At 43.5% G+C, this 20,524-nt stretch overlaps 1 protein-coding gene across 5 annotated transcripts in view; it reads left to right on the forward strand.

Annotated features, from left to right (window-relative positions):
* Positions 1-8,883: 8,883 nt before the first annotated feature.
* Positions 8,884-20,524, forward strand: part of ARB2A (ARB2 cotranscriptional regulator A) — a 273,602-nt gene continuing 261,961 nt past the window's right edge. For all 5 annotated transcript variants that reach the window (XM_082497496.1, XM_082497498.1, XM_082497499.1 and 2 more), the window contains exon 1: positions 8,884-8,918. The gene's annotated coding sequence lies outside the window, so the exon portion shown is untranslated. The remainder of the gene's footprint in view (positions 8,919-20,524) is intronic.

A 20,524-nucleotide genomic window follows, 5' to 3' on the forward strand; every position in this document is an offset into this window, starting at 1 on the left:
TCTCAAACCTGATATGGAATCTTAGAGAACCAATAATTTAATAAATGTAAAATTCAAACCAACCACCTGTAGAGTTATCATTCCAGAAGTGCATCAGTCGTTTCCACTTGGAATTTCACCTCCCTGTATATTCCAGAAATAACACCTGTAAGGATTTATTTGCTTATGTTCTGGACTCTTTATTGGTATCTTCCATTCTATATTATAGAACTTGTCTTAAATGGGTTTTATTATGTAGATTAAGACTGTGCTTTCCCTCTAGGGAATGGAAGGAACATTGGGGAACTAAGAGGTTGGAATGGCAGGTAGTTTTTGTTCTGGCATATGGACTAGCAAACAGATTACTTTCTGCAGTAAACCAGATGTGGCTTTGGGAATGAAATAATCTGGGCAGGAATCCTACCTGCAAGTATGTATTAACTTCAGGAAATTGATGGCGGAATGTGTGCCATGAAGACTTTCTTCAGAGGCAAACGGATTAGGTCCCTTCAAACAGCCAGTTTCTATTCCAGTTAAGGCTCACAAATTTCACACACGCCCATCCACTTTATGAATGGACGGATTGATGGAGGTTGTTGCATTAATGCAATGCAAATGTGCAATGTTAATCATCTGGCCTCCTCTCCAGACAAGTAATTAACCAGAACACGATAGACTGTTCTTTATTTCCAACAACTATGCAGGATCCTGATCAACGTTACTGAGCAAGACCGCACCTATACCAGACTTTGGAATCAGAGCTCAGATACTTCCACACTAACGAGTCAGAGAATGTGGTTTAATTTTTCATGGTTTAAAGGTGCTGTATATGCCCCGCTGCGGTTCTTGGATTTGTGAAACAAACCTGACCAGTCCTGCGACCCGTTCATTTTCATTCCCTCCCCTTCCCACCCTTCCCCAATTTCAGCTGAGCTGTTTTATGATCATTCCCGCCCTTTCCAGATGAGGCTGTGACCACACCTTACACAGCAGTGTACAAAATACGTACAAAGGGATCAACGATCCCAAAGACCAGATGAACAGTTCTCCAGGCGTTGTGGTGAGACGCTTTTTGGTCAAAGCTTTTGCATTTTAACCCTACACTCCTTGACATTTGGGCACACCTCCACTCTGACAGGCTTCAAGGTGAGACATACCTACTTGCTTTGTAGGAGCTTGGTAACTTGTCTTTGGTTTGGTTTAAAGGAGAGGAGAGGAAGGGGAAGAGATTGTTTGTTTTTTATTATGCTTATCCTGTTATGTTAATTCTATTGCTTTTGTTGCCTTTTTGTTTTCTTTCCATCTGGACTGATGATTGGTCAATACATGATGGTTACAGTCTGCTTAAGTAGTTTGGGCATTGATAAAATCACTGTAGCCTCCAACAGCAGCAGTAATTTGGGAGTTTAGCCTTTGTAAAAAGTGTCTATCATGGCAATAGGCCCTATAGGACTTAATTCAATCTAAATCTCTCTACTAAAATGGTCTATCGTTAACAAGATTTCTTAGTTCAGCTTTGTCAGGTCTCTCCCTGATAACTACAGCATTCCTTCCATGGTTAGTGGCAAGAACACAAAAAAATGCGGATATCTTACTTGCTGTGCCTTTTTAGGAATCTCATTTTTCCAACTCAAGAACCAAAAGGTGTACTTAAACTACATAACGGAAAAGGTACATGTGTTTGCTTTTCCATTTTATGTCTACACAAATTGTTTCGATGACGGTTGTACAATTTTTTTAAAAAGTTATATAATACCCCGGAGCAGTCATCTGCTCTAACATGCATAATTTATTCAAAAATCATTTGTGGAGTTGAGGGATTGATAGTTTGGAACAGAAAAATTATAGGTATGCTAAGTACGTTCTTTCAAAAATAAATCATGTAATCATATATTGAGATCCAATATTTCAAAATTCAAAGTAAAATTAAATTGTTTGCACATGTAACAGCAGTGAAATAACTTTGCAAGGTTTACATTGTAAACCCATATATCTACAGAGTAAATAGAACACAGACCATAAAGTTCTGTCAATAGCATTGCTTTCAATCTTAGTTTCATTCCACCAAAACTTTTCATACCAGTCTGGCATTTTTTGAGCAACTATACAGGACCAAAGAATTAGGAGTGGTAACTTGAAATATAGATCATATATATTTAATCTTTACAACAAATGCAAAAGCAGTAAGTGAAAAACAAAGACATAACAGACTGTAAAAACTCTCGAGAACATATAATGAAGCATAAGAGTGAATGTCACGACAGATTTATGTATGTTCTAGTTTCAGCAAAAACTGCTGAAGACAAATTTGAGAATATTTGTGTATCGTACTTTTGGCCCACTAGCAGGAACCAAAATAAATTATCCAGGAATAAGACATAAGAAACAGATTCTGGGTGTAAACAAGCTGAATAAGAATTCTGAATTAAAGAAAACTTCCAAGCCAAAAGAAAGAGAGGTTTTTCAGCCTTGCTGAGCACTCAAGAACAATGTTGGTGTTTCATGAGTTTTCAGTATTTCACTTTTTTTTTAAAGTTTCTAATTTAATTCTTGTGAAAAGTTCTTCTCAAAAGGCAACACATCATCTTTGTCAGGAAAACTAACATATTTTTATTTTTCATGGAATGCATTCTCTGCATTTATGCACCATACATAGTACACAAAAAGCTTATTCCATGCATGTCAAGGCAAAAGACCGAATGAAAAGAAACTACAAAGGGAATTCTAAAGAGAAATTTTTTTTTCTACCACTATGTTTTCTTTTGGGCTTAGTCTCAGGAGGAATTTTTGTGTCCCAAAAGACATGGGATAACTTCCCAAGAATCACACATCCTAACAGTTATTATTCTTAAATGCAACTCCTAGGTGACAAGGCTTTGCCTTTTTTTTTTTTTTTTTTTAACCTCCAGAAATAGCAGGTGTCATTGACAAAAAGTTTAAAAAAATTTGTATGTTTTCCAGATCTGTGCGTGACAAGAGCTGAATTGAAGTAGCTCAGTAGCGAGGCCGCTATTGCGCTAACACATTCTTTGGCGTTAGATAGTATCTTGTGATTTTCATAGAGTAGACGACAGGAGGTGGTCAGTAGGACAGAGCAGAAGTACACTGCATGCAATTTTTTACATGATTCTTCTCCCTTTGCATCTTTTCGTCACAGAAAAAGAATCCTAAGCTGGATTGTATCCTTCAATTTCAGGATTCAGTGCAAAGCTCAAGTGGTATGAACAGACCGCGTTTACTGCAAATGTAAAATAAAAGTGATCAGTCTCAGCATACTTGGGTGCCCGTCGTGAACCGCGTGTGCGAGGTTTGGTGTGCTCTTAACTGGTAGCAATCTGACCGAGAACTGAAGATGCTGATACGTCAGACTGTCAGGTGCGGAAAGCAGAAGCATAGGTACTTCTGAAGAAAGGGCTGCCGTGCTCTACCAGCACTGAACCACGGGAGGATTTAACAACTGCTTATGAAAGTTGCATTGCAGGATCGCTATTAAAATCAGACATCCTACTTGCTACAATCATCTATCAGCTGCTTCTAAAATCCTGCCCACCTTCTGTGTGTCATCTGGAGGAGATAAAGTTTTAATTGTGAGCGGGTGGTATAAAAAAAAAAATAGAAAAAAAAAAAGACAAGGCGCCTTCTGTCATTCCAAATTTCTTGTCCTATCCTGCTTTCTGTTTCAGTGTCTTTGTGCCAGTTGAAGTTTTGCAGGCAGCTTTTAAAAAGACAAAAAATATAAATAAAATCAACAGAAACAAATAAAATCTAGGATGAACAAGAGCACACCATAAAGAATGACTGGGAATAAAAAATACTGCATTTTGCAGCTTTTTCCATTTTATCCTTTGACTCTTTTCTCCCCTAAGTTTCAAATAATGTCTACTTTCCTTGGTATCCATTACCAAATTCCCTTTTTGTCTGTTTATGCTGCATTTATATTTATGTCCTTAAGAGCTTCTTCCCAGTTTCCGCTAAGCTACGGTATTAAACCACAGGAGCTCACATTTTGGGGTTCAATATGGTTTCATTCATAATATTTTCATTCAGCTTCTCTGTTCAATTTTTTGAGTTGATGAGACTTGACATTTTTTCAGCCATTTGAAATAAGCCTTGTTAAAGCAGTATTTATGTTACCGTAATAAGAACTGTCTTCAGACCATGATCACTTGTCATAGACACGACAAATATTTGGTTCCCCTGGTGTGCTCCTCTTTAGATATGATGATGAAGTCTTAAAATAACTTCTCCCGTGTTCAACACAGTTCTTTTGAGTTATATTTTTTGCCTCTAAATTTAAAAAAAAAAAACACAGTATTTTCATACTGACAGCACTGAAAATTTCATGCTCTGTCATGTAGACTGCAGCCCTCGCTGAGAACAGCTTTTCTCATCTCCGCACTGCAGACAGACGCTCGCAGAGCCACTCGCCCAGGTCGGTGCCTCCTCTATCAGTCAGCTGGGCTGCTTATCTCACGTTCCCAGGGCATCCCAGGCCACTTCCTTCCGAGGTATTATTAGTTTATTGTCTTTCTTGAAAGTCTCAGGGCCTTGTTTCTGTGTTTGATTCCCTCCCCCCCCTTCTGTGCTGTTTTCAGTGCAGCATCACCGCTATTTCACATGACTAGCAGTTGACAATTTTTCTCTTTGAAACTCCCTCTCTTTCAAATTCAATTTCCTAATTGTTTCACGGGAAAGGAACGCAGTCTCTGGCCTTTGTTTTATTATTTATATTTTGGGAGGAAACAAAGAAAGGCATGGTAACAACAAAGACTCCTTTAGGGATGAGGTCCAGGCAAACACATGATACCCATCTAGTTCGTACTAGAAAAAAGAGAATTGCCTGTCTCCTGCAGATCTGTGACCATCTGACTGTTGGCTTAACTGTTGTGGCAAGACACAGAAAATCAGGTCTCGTGAGGTCTTCAAGAAATCTTAATGTCCCTAAAAGAGACCTCTTTCCTCCTCATTTCCCCTAACTAATGGGTTCATAGCAAAGGCCTCCTGTTCTTTCAGTGCCTGACTTTGAACTTTCTGCTGTTAAATTTCATCCCTTTTCTCTCACTCTAGTCAAGATCATAGAATCATACAATGATTTAGGTTGGAAAGGACCTTGAAGATCCTCGAGTTCCAAACCCCTGCCATAGGCAGGGACACCTCCCACTACACCAGGTTGCCCAAGGCCACCTCCAGCCTGGCCTTGAACCCCTCCAGGGATGGGGCATCCACAACCTCTCTGGGCAACCTGTGCCAGTGCCCCACCACCCTCACAGGGAAAAACTTCTTCCTAATGTTCAATCTGAACCTGCCCTCTTCCAGTTTAAAGCCATTCCCCCTCGTCCTATCACTACATGCCCGATAAAAAGTCCTTCCCCAGCTCTCCTGTAGGCCCCCTTTAGGGACTGGAAGGCCACAATAAGATCTCCCCGGAGCCTTCTCTTCTCCAGGCTGAACAGCCCCAACTCTCTCAGCCTCTCCTCATAGGAGAGGTGCTCCAGCCCTCGGATCATCCTCGTGGCTCTCCTCTGGACACGCTCCAGCAGGTCCACGTCCTTCTTATGTTGGGGACTCCAGAGTGGGGTCTCACGAGAGCAGAATAGAGGGGCAGAATGACCTCCTTTGACCTGCTGGCCACACTTCTTTTTGATGCAGCCCAGGATATGATTGGCCTTCTGGGCTGCGATTGCACAAGATAATCATTACTCATACCTTTCAGCTTAGTGTCATCTGCAAATTCCATGGGTGCACATCAAATTCTTATCTCTGTCTCATTAATGACTATATTACACATATTATGTCCAAAACCTGATCACAGTTCCCAGAGTGCTCCTGGTTGTTTACCTCCTCCCTGATAACTGCCTTTCAGCTTAGACTTCTGCAGTCTCCTCCTTAACCACTCCACATCCACTTTACCAGGTAATTCTGGTCTGAATTGTCATCATCCCCACCTTCGGTAATATTCCCCATGGGGAATCAGTTCCTTTACTTCAGTTTAGATATATCAGGGTGTTGATTTACTCTTGTTTAAGAGATTGCAATCATACTGGCATTACATGATCTGCTCTGGGTAGCACCACTCTGCAACTTAACACTCTTTCCACTCACATCTATGTTCACAAGTATGTCAAAATCTGGTCTTACTCTGCATAGTATTCAGTAACCAGGCGGTCTAGGGGGAGTCATCCCGAGTGGGTACTAGTTCATGCAATACAGCTTACTTGGAAAGAATTTATACAAAAAGGGTGGTTTTTCTATGCAGTTTTAACCTCTTCATGTTCCACACACTTCCTTTATAGTAATGGAGTCTATCGAGATTTGAAGGACAATGAAACAAATTCTGAATCCACTCATCAGTTTTAACTAAGTCTGTAACCTCCTACAGACTTGAGACACGCTGGCAGTCATTAACAGCATGCAGCCCAAGATAGTTTTAATTACATGACCACATACTCTTTTTACAGGGGACTGTTGTTTCACATGAGATGATTAGCGCTAATGTAATAACCAACAGTGCAATGCCTTGCTTCCTCTATGTTCTTTGAAACGCTGCTCCATTTACCAGATATGGGTAAAATTCCCACCTAACTTTTAATACATGATGATCTCCAGCACCTCATGTAGGCAAAGATGTAACTATGCACACTTAATATGTCTGAAAACTGAACTCCAGAACCTTCCTGGACATTCAGCAAGCAATGAATAAACAGGTCTAAAACATTGGGTTTAAGTAACATATCCATAGCTATCTACGAATGCTTTAGCATTAGGAGGGATAGAAGACTGAAGAAGAAAACAGACACAGATTTGGAAAAGAATCAGAGTGCTCCATTTGTTTAGGCACAACAGTAAGCACGCAGATTAGTATTTTTGCTAGTATCAGGCTATTACCGGTATTCCTGTAGATCACAGAAGTCTATAAAGACACCAGAACTCCTCAGTGCTACACGCAAACAGAAGACAAGACCCCAGCTTCCAGCAAATGACTATTTATCACACACTACCCCTGTTTTCTCTTCGTTGCTGATATTTGGATTTTGGGATCAGTCCTCCAACAAGACTTGGAGAATTCCCCTTCCAACCTGCTACCCTCTGTAATACAAAGAGCTTCAAATTTCTGGTCAACAGTTCTTTGCTGGTCAAGCATCTCTAAATCCACTACCCCCCTTCCCCTTGTTTTGAGAAACTTTTCCTCCTTGAATCCTTCCCTGGATCTGTAATTATAAAGGGCTGCATCAAGATCATAGACAGGTACTGTTTTTAGCTGTCCTGCTCACGCAAGCTGCCCCTGAAACTTGTTTCCGATGCCTACATTCTACTGGTTCATTTCTGTTGCTGTTTGGATTTTTTTTTTCATTTGGACCGTAGGACACGGAGAATGATGGTGAACCAGATGAAGAGATAGATCCAAATTAAAAATAACCCAACCAAAAATACTGACTACTGGTCCTAACCAGCTTCACTTTGCAACACTATTTGCAAAGACACACGGCATGAACTTTGAGTGAGAGGATAGGGTTGCTTAAATCAATGCAGTTACAAAAAAAAAATGTTAATTAGAGCCCCTTCATATCCTCTCCCAACCCCGAGTTCTTCAGTTCTGCTACAGAAACTAGTCAGAGCTGGTGGGCTGGACCTCAATCACAGCACTGCCGTACAGCATCCAAAATGTCTCATCAAAGGACACACATCTAAGCACCACTTCTTTCTGGCTGGGGAAATGGAAGGAAAATTACATCTCAGTACCAAGTACAATTTGTAAAATGTAAGTAGACAAGTCCTCCAAGACATTATAATATCTTCTGCATTGAAGAATACTTCACTTATTCCTTCCTTGGGTATTGCAGAAAGCCATAGAGAGCAAAACATAGAAGCTTGCTGCTTTCAGTCCTAACGGAGAGAGCATCTGGGAGCAACCTGCATGAGAAATGTTTTATCTTCTCCCTTCTCGCAGACCTGTCCATGATTGTGGTTCAGTGGACATGGCCACCTGTGATGACCAGGAGCTAAGAGGTGGTGGAACATTTCAGCTGTGTGCACGCTACGCTGCCCGTCTTGGTTGTTGGTGGTGCAGGAACAGCTCACAACCTTCCTGTGCAGGCAGGGACAGGCAAGGTGGAAACTTGCACCCACTGTCTGCACGATGCAGGTTTTCAGCTGTCATTTGACCAAATCTGGAAAGACTTTCAAGAGAGCAACAAATGAAACTCAAACGCGCTTCCCGCGATGCCAGAGGAAGGGTGCTGGCACTGCTCGTGGCAGTCGGCGTCTTATGGCAGGCCAACGCCAACACTGCCCTCATCCATTTCCCAAGAGGCCTGAGAAAATTTATGCCAAATCTTTCCTTTTTTTACGAATTCCTAAGCTACTAAAGTGGAAAACTTGGGAGTGGACACACGGCCTTCGCTCCCTGCGGGACCTGTCCGCCCCAGGAGCCCCCTGAGCACCACCCCCCGCTCCTGACGCCGTTACCCGCCCGGCCCCTGTCAGCGGGGCCCGTCAACGCCCCCCCCCCCCCCGCCCCCGCGGCCACAGCGGGGCCCTGGCGTTACTCCCACCGACCACCTCACAAACCCGCCTCCCCGGTGGAAGCCGAGGCCGGAGGGGGGTCGGGGGACACGAAGGACCCGGGGGCGGGACGAGGGAACCGGGGAGGGGGGGGAGAGACGACGGGACAAGGCCGCGGCCGCCGCCATTCCCGCTCCACTTCCGGGTTCCCCGCCGCGCCCCCGGGCGCTGACGTCACCGCGCGCGGACCCCGGAAGTGGAGCCGGCGGGGGCGGGGAGGCGACGGCGGGAGGGGGGCGGGGGGGTAGCGGGCGGCGCCGCGCGCGCGGCGGCAGGAGCCGGAGCGGCCGCGCGTTCCCCGGTGACGGCGCCGCGCCGCGCCACGCCACGCCCCGCCACGCCCCGCCACGCCCCGCCACGCCGGTCACGGGCGTCAGGTACGTGCCGCGGCCCGGGCCCGCCGGGACCGGGGGGAGAGGGGGGCCGCGGGGAGCGGTGGCGGGCCCGGTGAGGCGGGAGGGGGAAGGCCGGCCGGCCTGTGCCCCGCCGGCGGCGACACGGCGAGCGGGCGGCGGCGGCCGCCGGTCCCCCGCCCCTCCCCGCCCCTCGCAGCCGTGCCCCGGGGAAGGCGCTGGGCCCGCCGGCCTGGCGTGGCGGCGGCCTCGGGCCTGGAGCCGGGCGGCGGCGGCGGCGGTGGTGTCTGCGGGGCCCACGGCCTCCCCGCGCCGCGGGAGCGGGTTTGAAAGTAGATAAAACCCGTGTTAATTAGGGGCGAGGAGGGGGCGCGCGGCCGCAGTGTCACCTTCGCCCCCGGGAGCCGCCCCGCCGTCACCGCGCTCCGCTCCACGTGTCTGTGCTGCTTTCGGTATCGCCAGTGGCAAACCGAGCCAGAAATAGAGGGTAGCAGTCGTCACTGCTCGTTTTGTAAATAATTTAAAGCTGTTTTTTTTATTATTTTTTCCCCCAACACGCACGCTGGCAGTCGGTGGTGCAGCGTCCCGGTGCTGTCACGGAAGGAGAGCGCTCAGTTTTCCCCGGTACCCGCTGCGCGATTCCCGCACGGCCGTAAACGACAGAAAGTTACGGCGTGAGCGGAATTCTGCTGACTGGATAACGTAGCTGGGGTGGGGATTTAATTGTCGTCCTGAGCTTTGTTTTCCTGGTTATACCTGCCTGAAAACTTCTTTGGGGAGTGGAGTTTCTCGTAGTCGGGCTGGCGGCTTGGGAGGCTGCACGAAATATTCGCCGCTTCTCCGTTACCCAGACGCAAATGTAGGGAGATAATTTTTCGGTTTAACTTTTTACAGTTAGTTCGGGTTTGGTTTGGCAATGAGGTAAACCCAAAGTTCTTTATTGTAAAACGTCAGATGTTGCGCATCCGTAGTTCCTTTCAAAAAGCCACGCGCTTCACTTTTTAATGAAATGTTGGCTGCTTTTTTTTTTTTTTTTTTTTTTTAAGCTAAATACTGAAGCTTTTGATAGAGAATGTACAGCTTTCCTTCCAGATATCTAACTTTTAACTGTGGTCTTACATGGTCCAGGCTGCTCAGCCTCATGTAGGACAGCTAAAGAAGTCTTCACGAACGGTAGCATCCACTTTACACCACTCATCACTTCTGCATGGAGTTTTTGGCTAAGGTAGTAAGTTTGAATAAGCGGGTAGCACACCTCGGTCAGGGCATACCGTCATTGGCAAAAGAGATATTATAAAATTGACAGCTGTCCTGGTTTGAGGTAAAACAAAACCAGTTTTCCTTTCAGTAATTTTACATTTCAGTTAAGCAGCTTTGACTTCCTGAAATTAACAGCATATTTTTCAGCCAGTATCCGCTTCTAGCAGGTGAGACCTGATGTTTATAGTTAATAGCAGGGAATGGTATGTTCTTCTGCCTTTGATCCGTGTGTTCCTGAATCCTGTTCCCATCTGCCACTGCGTCTAGTCTGGGATTTTCCCAGTGCCTACCAGTTACGTGATTGTCATCGTGGGAGCTCGTTACTAGTTTTATATGTATTGTATATATTTCATTATTGTCTTATTGATACTACATTTCTCATATTATTAATATTTCATTAAAGGAGTTTAGTTTCTTTTCAACTTATAAGTCTCTCTCTCTCTCTTTTCTCTCCCCTGCTCTGAAGGGAGATGCTCTCCCATCTCTGAAGGGAAGAGAGGTAAAGGAGAGCATCTGTCTTTTATTTTAGTGGCCAGCCCAGCCCAAACCATGACAGTAGCAATTACAAAGACAACTGGATGTCTTTGGTCCTGACTGCACAGCGATTCGGTGATACAGTGAAGAGTAGGATGGTGACAATATTTGCCTTTGAAGAAGCTTAAATACCCATAGTACAGCAAAAAGCTGGGGTCCTTTTAGTGATCACTGATACTTTCTTGGAATCGTTAATGAGGCTGTGGGTGAAAGAGGGTGGCAGTGTGTTAAGCTACCCATGGTAAAGCAGCCTGATGATAGCATATTGCTTAGAGAACGCCTGCGGGATGTTAAAATTAGGTATTTTGTAATTATGTAGGAAAAGGTAAAAATGCTCTTGTGTAGGGAAAATAAAATGTTAGCAATTGAAGATTCTTAACGGCTTAGAGGGTGTCACAGAGCGATACCAGCGTGAAATACAGGAAGCATGTCTTTAGGTGCTCCTCTGGGTTTGGAATGAAACAGGTCTGGCGTTCTCAGTGTTTCAGATATTATTTCACTTTCTTTCATAACAAAAAAAAAAAAAATTCTTTGCTCGCAGGAGTACTGGTCTTCACGGGGTGGCTCTAGACAGAAGCCCCAGGCGAGGGCTGTGTGCGTTGCTGAAGTCGCTGCCGTTGCTGCCCGCCCGCCTGTCTGCTGGAGGTGTGATGTGCCACCCTTGGTGTTAGTCTGGGCACTCCCCAGCCCGCCTCAGTCACAACGTGGTGGGTTAAGACAAGATATAACATTTACAGTGTTAAAGCTGACCTGACTCTTTTTGTCTGAAATAGGTTAGCAGATGCCGGTAGGCGTAGGAACGAGATGAAAACTTCCAGCAGGCCAACAGTACTGAGCAGCTGGAGGTGGACGAGGGCATCATCATTTCAGAAGCATAGTGCACGCTCAGAGTGGTGTCTGCCTTTCTGAAACACCTGTAATTATTGGAGTCTTCTCACCGGTGCCTGGATTTTGTCTGTTTTCTTCAGATTGCTTTTTCAGTGGCTGTAGCCAATTATGACTATGTTAATCTGCTAGTTGACTTGACCATGGTTTTTCCTGAATTGCCTTTTATGTACTAGTTAGCTAATGTTTGGGAGAGCTTCTCCTTATAATTACTCAGTGGGGATTTATCTGTTGGTCTTTTTTCTTTTAAGTTCGCAACCTTTTTTTTTTTTTTTCCCCCTGAAGACTCAGCGCTGACTTTGGAGGTTTTGTCCATTCCAGGCTCTATAGAAAAAGTTCTGAATGCGACTGTATTGCTGGTACTTTGAATCTGACCCACTGTTCCTTTGGGGAACAATGTGCTGTGGTGACTGAGGAGTTTTTTAGATTTACAATAGATTCCTGGAATTCTTTGAAGTAAAGCATACTGTACAAAGAATGAATGGATATCTTTTTTTTTTATTTTTTACCACTCGCTTACTGAAACAAATTGGTTAACAGTGGGCATGAAAACATCTGCTTATGAAATTTAATGCTGCCCTATGAAATTTTTTTTGTGCCTTACAAGAGACATTTTTTTCTCTTAATAAGTTTGGTCATACATATATGTACTTAGCCTGCAGATCGGTTTCACAGATTTGCACCGAGTGGATTCCTGGAGTACAATTTGATGGGTTTACAATGGTTGTTTTCATTGATGTTGTTCACTGTTTTAAGTGCGGTGGTTAGAATGCGCGTTATGTATATATACACACTTTTTTATTTTTGAGAGGAATGCTCTGGAGTGAGGACTCAGAACTTAAATGATTTAACTACTCACAGTATTCCTTACACTGTTCCTGTAAAGTGAACGAGTCTTATTGGAAGGTGAGCAGGTACAGCATTCAGTTTTGTATAATCCATGGCCTTTCTGCTCAGCTCACCATCAGATACTTATCGCTGCCAGTTTTGGTAGTGATTTTCGTTTTACAGCTGACCGCTTCCAGGCTGGGACCCACAAGTCGTTTCCCTCCAGCTACAGGGAGTGCCCGGGGTGCAGTTTCAGAGCCTGCTCGCGTCCCCGCTGCTGGAAGGGGCAGCACTCCTCTCTCCTTCCCACCCCATCCCTCCCGGCCGTGCGAGACATCAGCCAGCGCCAGGTAAGGGACCTGATCCAGGTGATGCAGAACGGGAGATGTAAAATGCTCCTTTCTCGTTGCATCAGCTCCCTCCCTAGCACGGGTGCCATCGTAAGAAAGATCTGCAGCCTGAGTCACCTTGCACTGGAACTGACTGTGGTGAAAGCCCCTCTACAGTTTCCTGAGCAGTCTGATCCTGTGAGTTAATTATTGATGATACTGCTGGTGAGGACGGTGTCCCGCTCCGTGGGCTAGTGCAGGCTTCATGTCGCTGCTTTAATTCCTGTTAAGCTCTCCTGGAGAGTACTGACTTCCAGCTGGATGGAACCTCTCTGGTACTGCAGGTTGTATTCTGTTGAGCAGAAGAGGAAAGACAACTGTGTGGAGTCTATCAATCAGGCTGATTTTAGGTGCTTCTGTTTTACAGTTACTGTAGTTTCTGTATTCTTCTGGCTTCCTGTTGCCCAGCAGAAATTGAAGGGGACCAGTCACTTACATAGACTTTTGGGTCTTGGAAGTATTGATTTTTAATAACGTACCTGAAACAAGTATTGTCCTAGCAACTGTAGTAGTAGCTGAATCAATATATTTAGTATGGTGGTAAATCTAGGAAACTCTTCTGTCAGCAAATAGTTTGCTTTTTTTTTCCTCAGGCAGGCAAATGGAAGAAAATGTTCTTTATTGTGTGTCTAGAAAGAGAGGTGATGGTTAAAATAAGAATTAGCTGTACATGCTGTCAGTTGGACTGCAAATTAGTTCTGGTGTTGTCTGGAAGCAGGTCCATACCCTTCTGTGATACTGAATGTTAGTGTCTATTTTTCTTGATGCTTGTGCATTTGAAGTTAGGCCCTTCATATTACATTGTTCCAGTTTCTGCATTTTTTTGTAGTTTATTATCACTTGTTAACAAGGACGTTCTCCTGTTTACTGCCAATTTCAAGTCAAAGTTTAAGCTCAGTATTTATTTTTTTGAGGGACATACTGAAAAATGTTTTTGACTGTATTGAAAATGTTCTTGATTACCCTTAAGTACCCCTAGGCATCTCTGAGATGTAGATAAGAAATATGAAATTTAATAGGAAGATAGCTTTGGAAATTGTGAACTATTTCCCAAGACGTCTAGTCTGGATTTGTCTGAATTATAAGCTTCATAAAGTTGCCATTTTCCATTTGCAATTAAATCTTTTAAGATATTTGTTTTGAATTCTCTGGACATTTCAGCTGCAATGTACATACCCTGCTGGCCTGCTGAGCTTTCTTCACTGTGTCAGCTTTATGCAGTGTGCATGACGGAAGCTCCTGGTGGGACATGGGAAAAATGGGTTCTCCTCTTTCTCGTTATCCCTTAACTGAAGTATATTTTGGCTTAGGAACAGGCAGGGTGGACCTCATTCTTGTTTCTGCAGCATGCTGGGAGTGAGGAGCTCAGGGGTACTTTGCAGCCGTTGTATACCTCTGCGCTCGAAGGCAAACTGTCTTGGTTTTTGGGCTTAATAACTGCTTGTCTGAGAAGACAGACAAGGCGACACTGGTTCATCATGTAGTCAGTGTGCCAGTTGCGCTCCAGGTTGTCTCGAATGTTGTGTCAAAGGCCGAGCCCAACGATTAACGTAGTGGTTATGGTTTCTTCTAAAGTTCTGCAAGCCAGGCTTCACAAAGGCTCAAAATGCACGTTTGGGTGAATGTCGTATTTATGCATGGCACCATAAGTGTAGAACAGATGCAAATCTCAGTCTCCTTGTTTAACTGAAGAAGATGGTAAACTGTATTCTTTCTTTGCTTTCTTCCTTCTTGTCCTAAGCACTAGAGTATAGCCAAGCAACCTTGGAAAGTTCTAGCTTTTTTCCTAGCAAATGGGTATGTAATTCATCGTGCGGAACGCATGTGTTATAAACCCATCTCAAGAAATAAGATGTTGTGTAAGTGGAATGGATTTAAATAAAAACTGGCACCACAGTCAAAAACAAAACTGGAAGTATTTTCAAAGGAGAAATGTGTTAACAGGGAGGCTTGGTAGTGAAATAGCCATTATATAAAGGCATTATGGAAATATGGTGAAATGAGGGATAAATAGGTGTGCTCATGCACACGATCTGTATCCCTCTTGAAGAATAATAGTCCGTGTACTGAAAGAGTATCTCCCCACTGAAGCATGCGATTAAATCTTGTGAAATACATTCTGAACGCCTGGGAATTGTGTATCTGTGTGTTGATAACTACCAAGCTGCAAGACTGTGTTAATATCGCTGCCCACCTCCAACCCAAGGAGAAATATTTCAGAGCAAGCAGAGCCATCAAAATCAACAAAGCTATTATAAATGCAAACTCGTGTTTGATACGTGCTAGTCAGTAAGCCAAAAATTAGTGGAGGTTTCTTGATACTTTATTTTAAACGTTTGAAATTTGGAATAGCAGAGTTTGAAATTTGGAAGAATAAACTATTACCTGTCACAATGATCACGTATGGAGTCCTTCTTTTGCTTTGTCTATATTTCCTTCTTGCCCGTGTTGGCAAATTAGGCTAAAAAATTTTCAGGCGGCAGCTGTATGTTCCTGCCTCATTCTGTCACTTCAGTTTTGCCAAAATCGATAAATTAAAAGTATATTCTTAAAAAAAAAAAAAAAGGGGGGGGGGGGGAGAGGTGAGATGGGGGGAGAAAGAAAGGTAGTTTTAACTCTGATCGGGTCCCTGTTCTGGTTTAACTCAGATCTGACTCCCTGAACCGGTTTGCTGTGCATTGCTACAAACAGTTCTGCCAGCACGGCTGAGGGGGCAGCGTGGGGAGGGGACGGGACCGCTTAAGTCGTACTGCAGAGATGCGTTTGGAAATACGTCCTTTGATTCTAAGACCTGGGGGCAGGAACGGCCTTTGTTCTGTATTTGTTCTCTGTGACACAGTGGGGTACTTGTTATCTGCCCGGATGAAGTCGAACATAGCTTTCCCTTGGGTTGGATTTAACAATTCTCAGCATAAGAAATTGTCCTCAATTTTTAGAAATTTCAAGCATGTTCTGATAATGGCAGCATGAAAGCTCCAGGTTATCTCACTTGGTGTTATGTCCACTGTGATAATGAAACTTTTATTTCCAACAAGATGGCAATAGATGTTTAACCACCATGCTATGTGAGATTTCCTATCTGTAGCAAACCCCAGCTAGTATCCTGACTTGTACTTTATTTCTTAAGACACGATTGTCTGTTGTCAGTGACTCAGAAACAGACAATGACATTTTTGGCACACAGTGCCGTTTGTTCTCTGTTGTTGCTCTTTCTAAATAGGCTATATCTCTTGATTTCTAGCATTACATTCATGTGAATCATCCCACCAACTTCACTAATATCAGCTAGGTTGAACGTACGTTCCTGCAGGAGTGAGTGCTTTAAATTCTTGTTCATTATCTTCCCAACATCATTCTGTGGGCAATTAAAGATTTTTTTAAAATCTTTTACTTTTCATTCTTTGTTCTCTTAGTTCTGTTCTCCTTGTCTTTCTTTCTGGTGAATATTTAAATAGTCATAGAAGATAGGATAAATCCCTGAGGAGCAATCGTGAGACGACCACACCAAAACAACGAGAAGTTTGAATTCTTGCCCGTGCAAGGTAGTTGGTCGAGGGAGGAGGGGGGGCAATGGAAATAAGCTGAGATGGGAAATCCAGTTCCTTAGTGATACCAACCCCTACCTGCATTTTCTTGGGATGAGAGAGAAAGCTAATACCTGGTTTGTATCAGACAGAAATTGAATTTTTCAAAGCTCGTAGCGTATTCCTTTGAGAAGCTCAGATTTTGCCTACCCAGTGATGTTCAGAGGAAACGTTTAAAAGAACATTGTTTAGAAAATCCCTAAGAATTGCTATCTTTAGAGTACTACTAACAGGAATATAAGAAAGCTTTATACATGTGGTAGTATTAAACTATCTAGCTTTCCAGAAAAGGAGCGCGGTGTATATAATATAGTATTTTTAATTTGTTTGCTTGTTCTAAATAGCATTTATCTGCTGTTCTATAGCAGCACAGGATAGCAGATAAAGTACTTCTTAATGTTTTACGTTGTAGGAAACACTGGTAGATAGACCCCCCAAAAATTTACCTTGAGGGTGGTCAAACACGGGAGTGGGGCCCAGAGAAGTTGTGGAGTCACCACCGTTGCACGTGTTCAGAAGTTGACTGGACAAGTGCCTGAAAGAAGCCTGTTCTGGTAAGACCTGCTTTTTCAGGAGGTTGGATGAGTTGACTTCCAAATGTCTCTTCCAATATACATGATGCTGTGGTGGGGCAGCTCTGTGGTGTGGGTAAGAAATGTGATACTTGGCAATGTCTACTGTTGTGTCAAGTGTCAACTTCAGCTTTAGTATGTAAAAATCTCCAGTGATCTTCTCTGTAAAAGACATGTTGTGCCCTTCTTGCTGTTTGGATGCATGCACCAGCAGCACAGAACAACGAGCGTGCTTGTTCCACCACTGGGTTGTGGTGAGAGTGACCAGTGGAAGTGGACAACAGGGAATTTGGTCTGAGGAAAACTCTTAATGACAGGATGAATGAAACCAGGGGACTGGAGTAGAGTGGACGAGGGGAAGGTTGGAAGGAGTCGTCGAGTTGGCAGTGTCTCTGTGAAAGCACTTGAAATGAGAGGACAAAAGAGGATGGCTTGGGGAGTGAGTGGAATGGCACTAGAAGCTCTCGGGGTGGAATGAGGCCAAGTGGGACTCGGAACTTGTGAGAGAAAGGATGAGGATGAGAGGAGAGGATGATTGAGAGGCACTTAAATATGGGGGAGGAGGAATTGAGGATGGGAGAAACATTAGGGTCATACTTAAAGCTTAAGAGTGGAAGGTCAGACAAAAAAATGAATAGGTTCTTATCCAGTGAGCACCTTTGTTCTATGCATTGACAAAGGCAGAAGTGCGGTGGAAAAAACCAAACGTGATTATGCCCTTTTTTTGTTAATGACTTGGACGATGATGGCGTAGAGAGTACATTTATTAATTTTACAGAGAGTACCAGGCTGGGAGAGGATTCAAGTTCTGTGGAGAATAAATTTAGAATTTCAAATGGCTTAGAAAAATTAGAGAAACAACGTAAAAGAAATAATGCTGTTTAAAAGGGCAAATGCAAAGTACTGTACTTAGATTAGATAGTTCCCTACATAAATACAAAATAGCAATAATTCTAGAAAAAAGAATCCCAGATTTTTAGGTGAATCATAGCCTGAAACATGCGTCAGTAGCACTGTGCTTTTGCAATAAGGGTAATCATTCTTCTGGGATGTATAGTTAGAAGGGACGTATTTAAACATGTCACATGATAATTTCACTCTACTCCACGTTGCTTGGTCTTCGTCAGTTTTGGGCATGACATTTAGGTTTGAGTCCATGGGAGAGTCTTCCAGGGGGAAGCAACAAGAATCTTTGGGAGTCTAGAAAAAAAGTGCAATGTGGAAAGGTGGAAAGAGTAATTTGCTCAGACTGGAGGAGACGAAGACAGGCATGAAAGCAGTCTCCAGGTGTGGGAAGGGATGCTAGAATGAGAAAGGGCATAAACTTCTTAAGTGTCAGGAAGTAAAGGCCAGTGGCAAAAGTTAGGAAAAATACTCTCCTGAAAAGAGTAGTTTGACATTGGAATAGATTTCTGTTTAAAGCCAAAATACTCATACGATGTCAAACAGGGTAGTTGGGTCTCAGCAATACTGGGGGATGTGGTAGTAGCTGTAGGGTGTGCACTACCACCTACCTTGCATGGAGAGAAGAACATTCCATTCCTCAGGTCTGTCAGCCACAGCTGGGGGAAGCAGAGCAAAAGGCAGGAGGTCTGACTGTTTGGATGTCCAGTAGGGCACAAGATGAGGTTCAAGCGTGAACTTAGCTAACAGCGTGAACTTATCTTTAGGGAGGTTGTAGAGTAGTCATCCTGAGTTTTGACTTTTTTAAAGAATTTGGGCAAGACCACACTGGACAGAAACTCGGGTACTGATGACACTAACTTGAAGAACTAGGAGAGAATGAGGTGACTTCTTTCCTCTTTGTTTTTGTGTTCTCCACATTGTTTTTTGCATAAGACCGGAGTTTAGTGCATGGATGCTGAACTAAGATTGTGCAAGCAGCTTTAATTTTGATATTTCCTAATACTTGTGGACTTGACAGTGTTTTAATGCTGTCTTTGGGTATGGAAGGCACATGTTTTAGGCGTATGCTATCATCTATGGAAACACAATATAGACACTTTTTAAGGTTTTACTCATCTGCAGGGTGATTTTAACTAGCTTGAAGGTGTTTTAATGCATTTAAAAGAACAGTTGCCAATAGAATGAGTAATATCCAGTGTTGTCAGCTTTCACAAATTTGTCATGGCTGTGGCCCTGATGGTTTTGACAGTTTCATGATGATAAATTTTGGCTGTTTCACACAAATTGAAGAAATCAGAATCAGAAAGAAGTTCCTAAGAACACAAACCTGAAACCCCTGAGACCATGAGCTCCTAATTCTTGGTCAGCCACATGCTGCTCATGATTCTCACATCCCTTGTTATAAGCTGTTCGTTGCTATTGTGGGAGGTAACTAACATATGTATAAATATATGTACATATACATATACATATACATACACCCTTTTTGCCTGTTCATTTGTTGTGCTCTTCTAATTTTTCTTTTCTTCGCAGAATGAGGGAGTGGTTGAGATTGTCAGGGACCACTGAGATTGTCTAGTCCAACCCCAGTGCCCAGAGCAGGGTCACCTACAGCAGATTACTCATGGCCGTGTTCAGTAAGTTTTGAGTGTCTGCAAGGACAGAGGCTGTAACCTCTCTGGGTGCCTGTTCCAGTCTTTGACCACCCTTAGAGTAAGGAAGTTTTTCCTTATGTTCAAATGTCCAGTTTGTGCCCATTGCCCATTTCTTGCCTTCTCACTGGGCAGCAATGGGAAGACTCCAGCTCGGTGGTCTTTACTCTCCTCATCGGGCATTTCACCGGCTTTGATAAGACTCCCCACCACCCCAGCCTGAGTCTTCTCCTCTCCAGGCTGAACAGTCCCAGCTCTCTCAGCCTCTCCTCAGATGTCAGATGCTCCAAGCCCTTAAATGTCTTCGCGTCTCTCCACTGGTCTCGCTCCCGTATGACCATGTTTCTGTCGTACCGGGGAATCTGGAACGGGAGACAGCACTCCAGATGTGTCTCAGCAGTGCAGAGTAGAGGAGATGGATCACATCCCTCAACCTGCAGGCAATGCTTTTCCTAAAGCAGCCCAAGATGTTGTTGCCAGGATCATCTCCACTAGTTTGTTTCTTCAGGTTTAAACTTTTAAGCAGCATTAAATATATAATCTAGAAAATATGTCCTACTTTCTTCTTAATTGTGGATTTTTCCCTTTCCAAACTATAGTAGCTTGAAGTAGGGGAGGTTGGACTAGATGACCTTTAGAGGTGCCTTCCAACCCAAGCCATTCTATGATTCTATGAAGTAATATTCATTATGTTTTAAGTTTCAGAGACAGTAACACAAAAAGCATATCCATTGGAATGGAGAAATTTGCTTCATCTGATTCTTGCAAGACTGAGAAATATTTTGACTGAGAAATATTTTGAAGTTGAGTAGTTTTTAAGTATAGACTTATTTTGGTAGTTGCTTTCCATTTAGTTTGAAGCCTATACCTAATTATGTCAGTGAAACACCTGGCGAGTTAAGGAACATTTTGCCAGGAATATAAAAATAGTATTTCTCTGTTACACCATCTTTTCTGAGAGTGATTATTTATCAAAGTTGACCCTAGGAATGAGAAGAAAGAAGTTTCAGGGGAAGTCCT

The sequence above is a fragment of the Vanellus vanellus genome (assembly GCF_965231255.1).
Source record: "Vanellus vanellus genome assembly, chromosome: Z".
Classification (NCBI taxonomy): Eukaryota; Metazoa; Chordata; class Aves; order Charadriiformes; family Charadriidae; genus Vanellus; species Vanellus vanellus.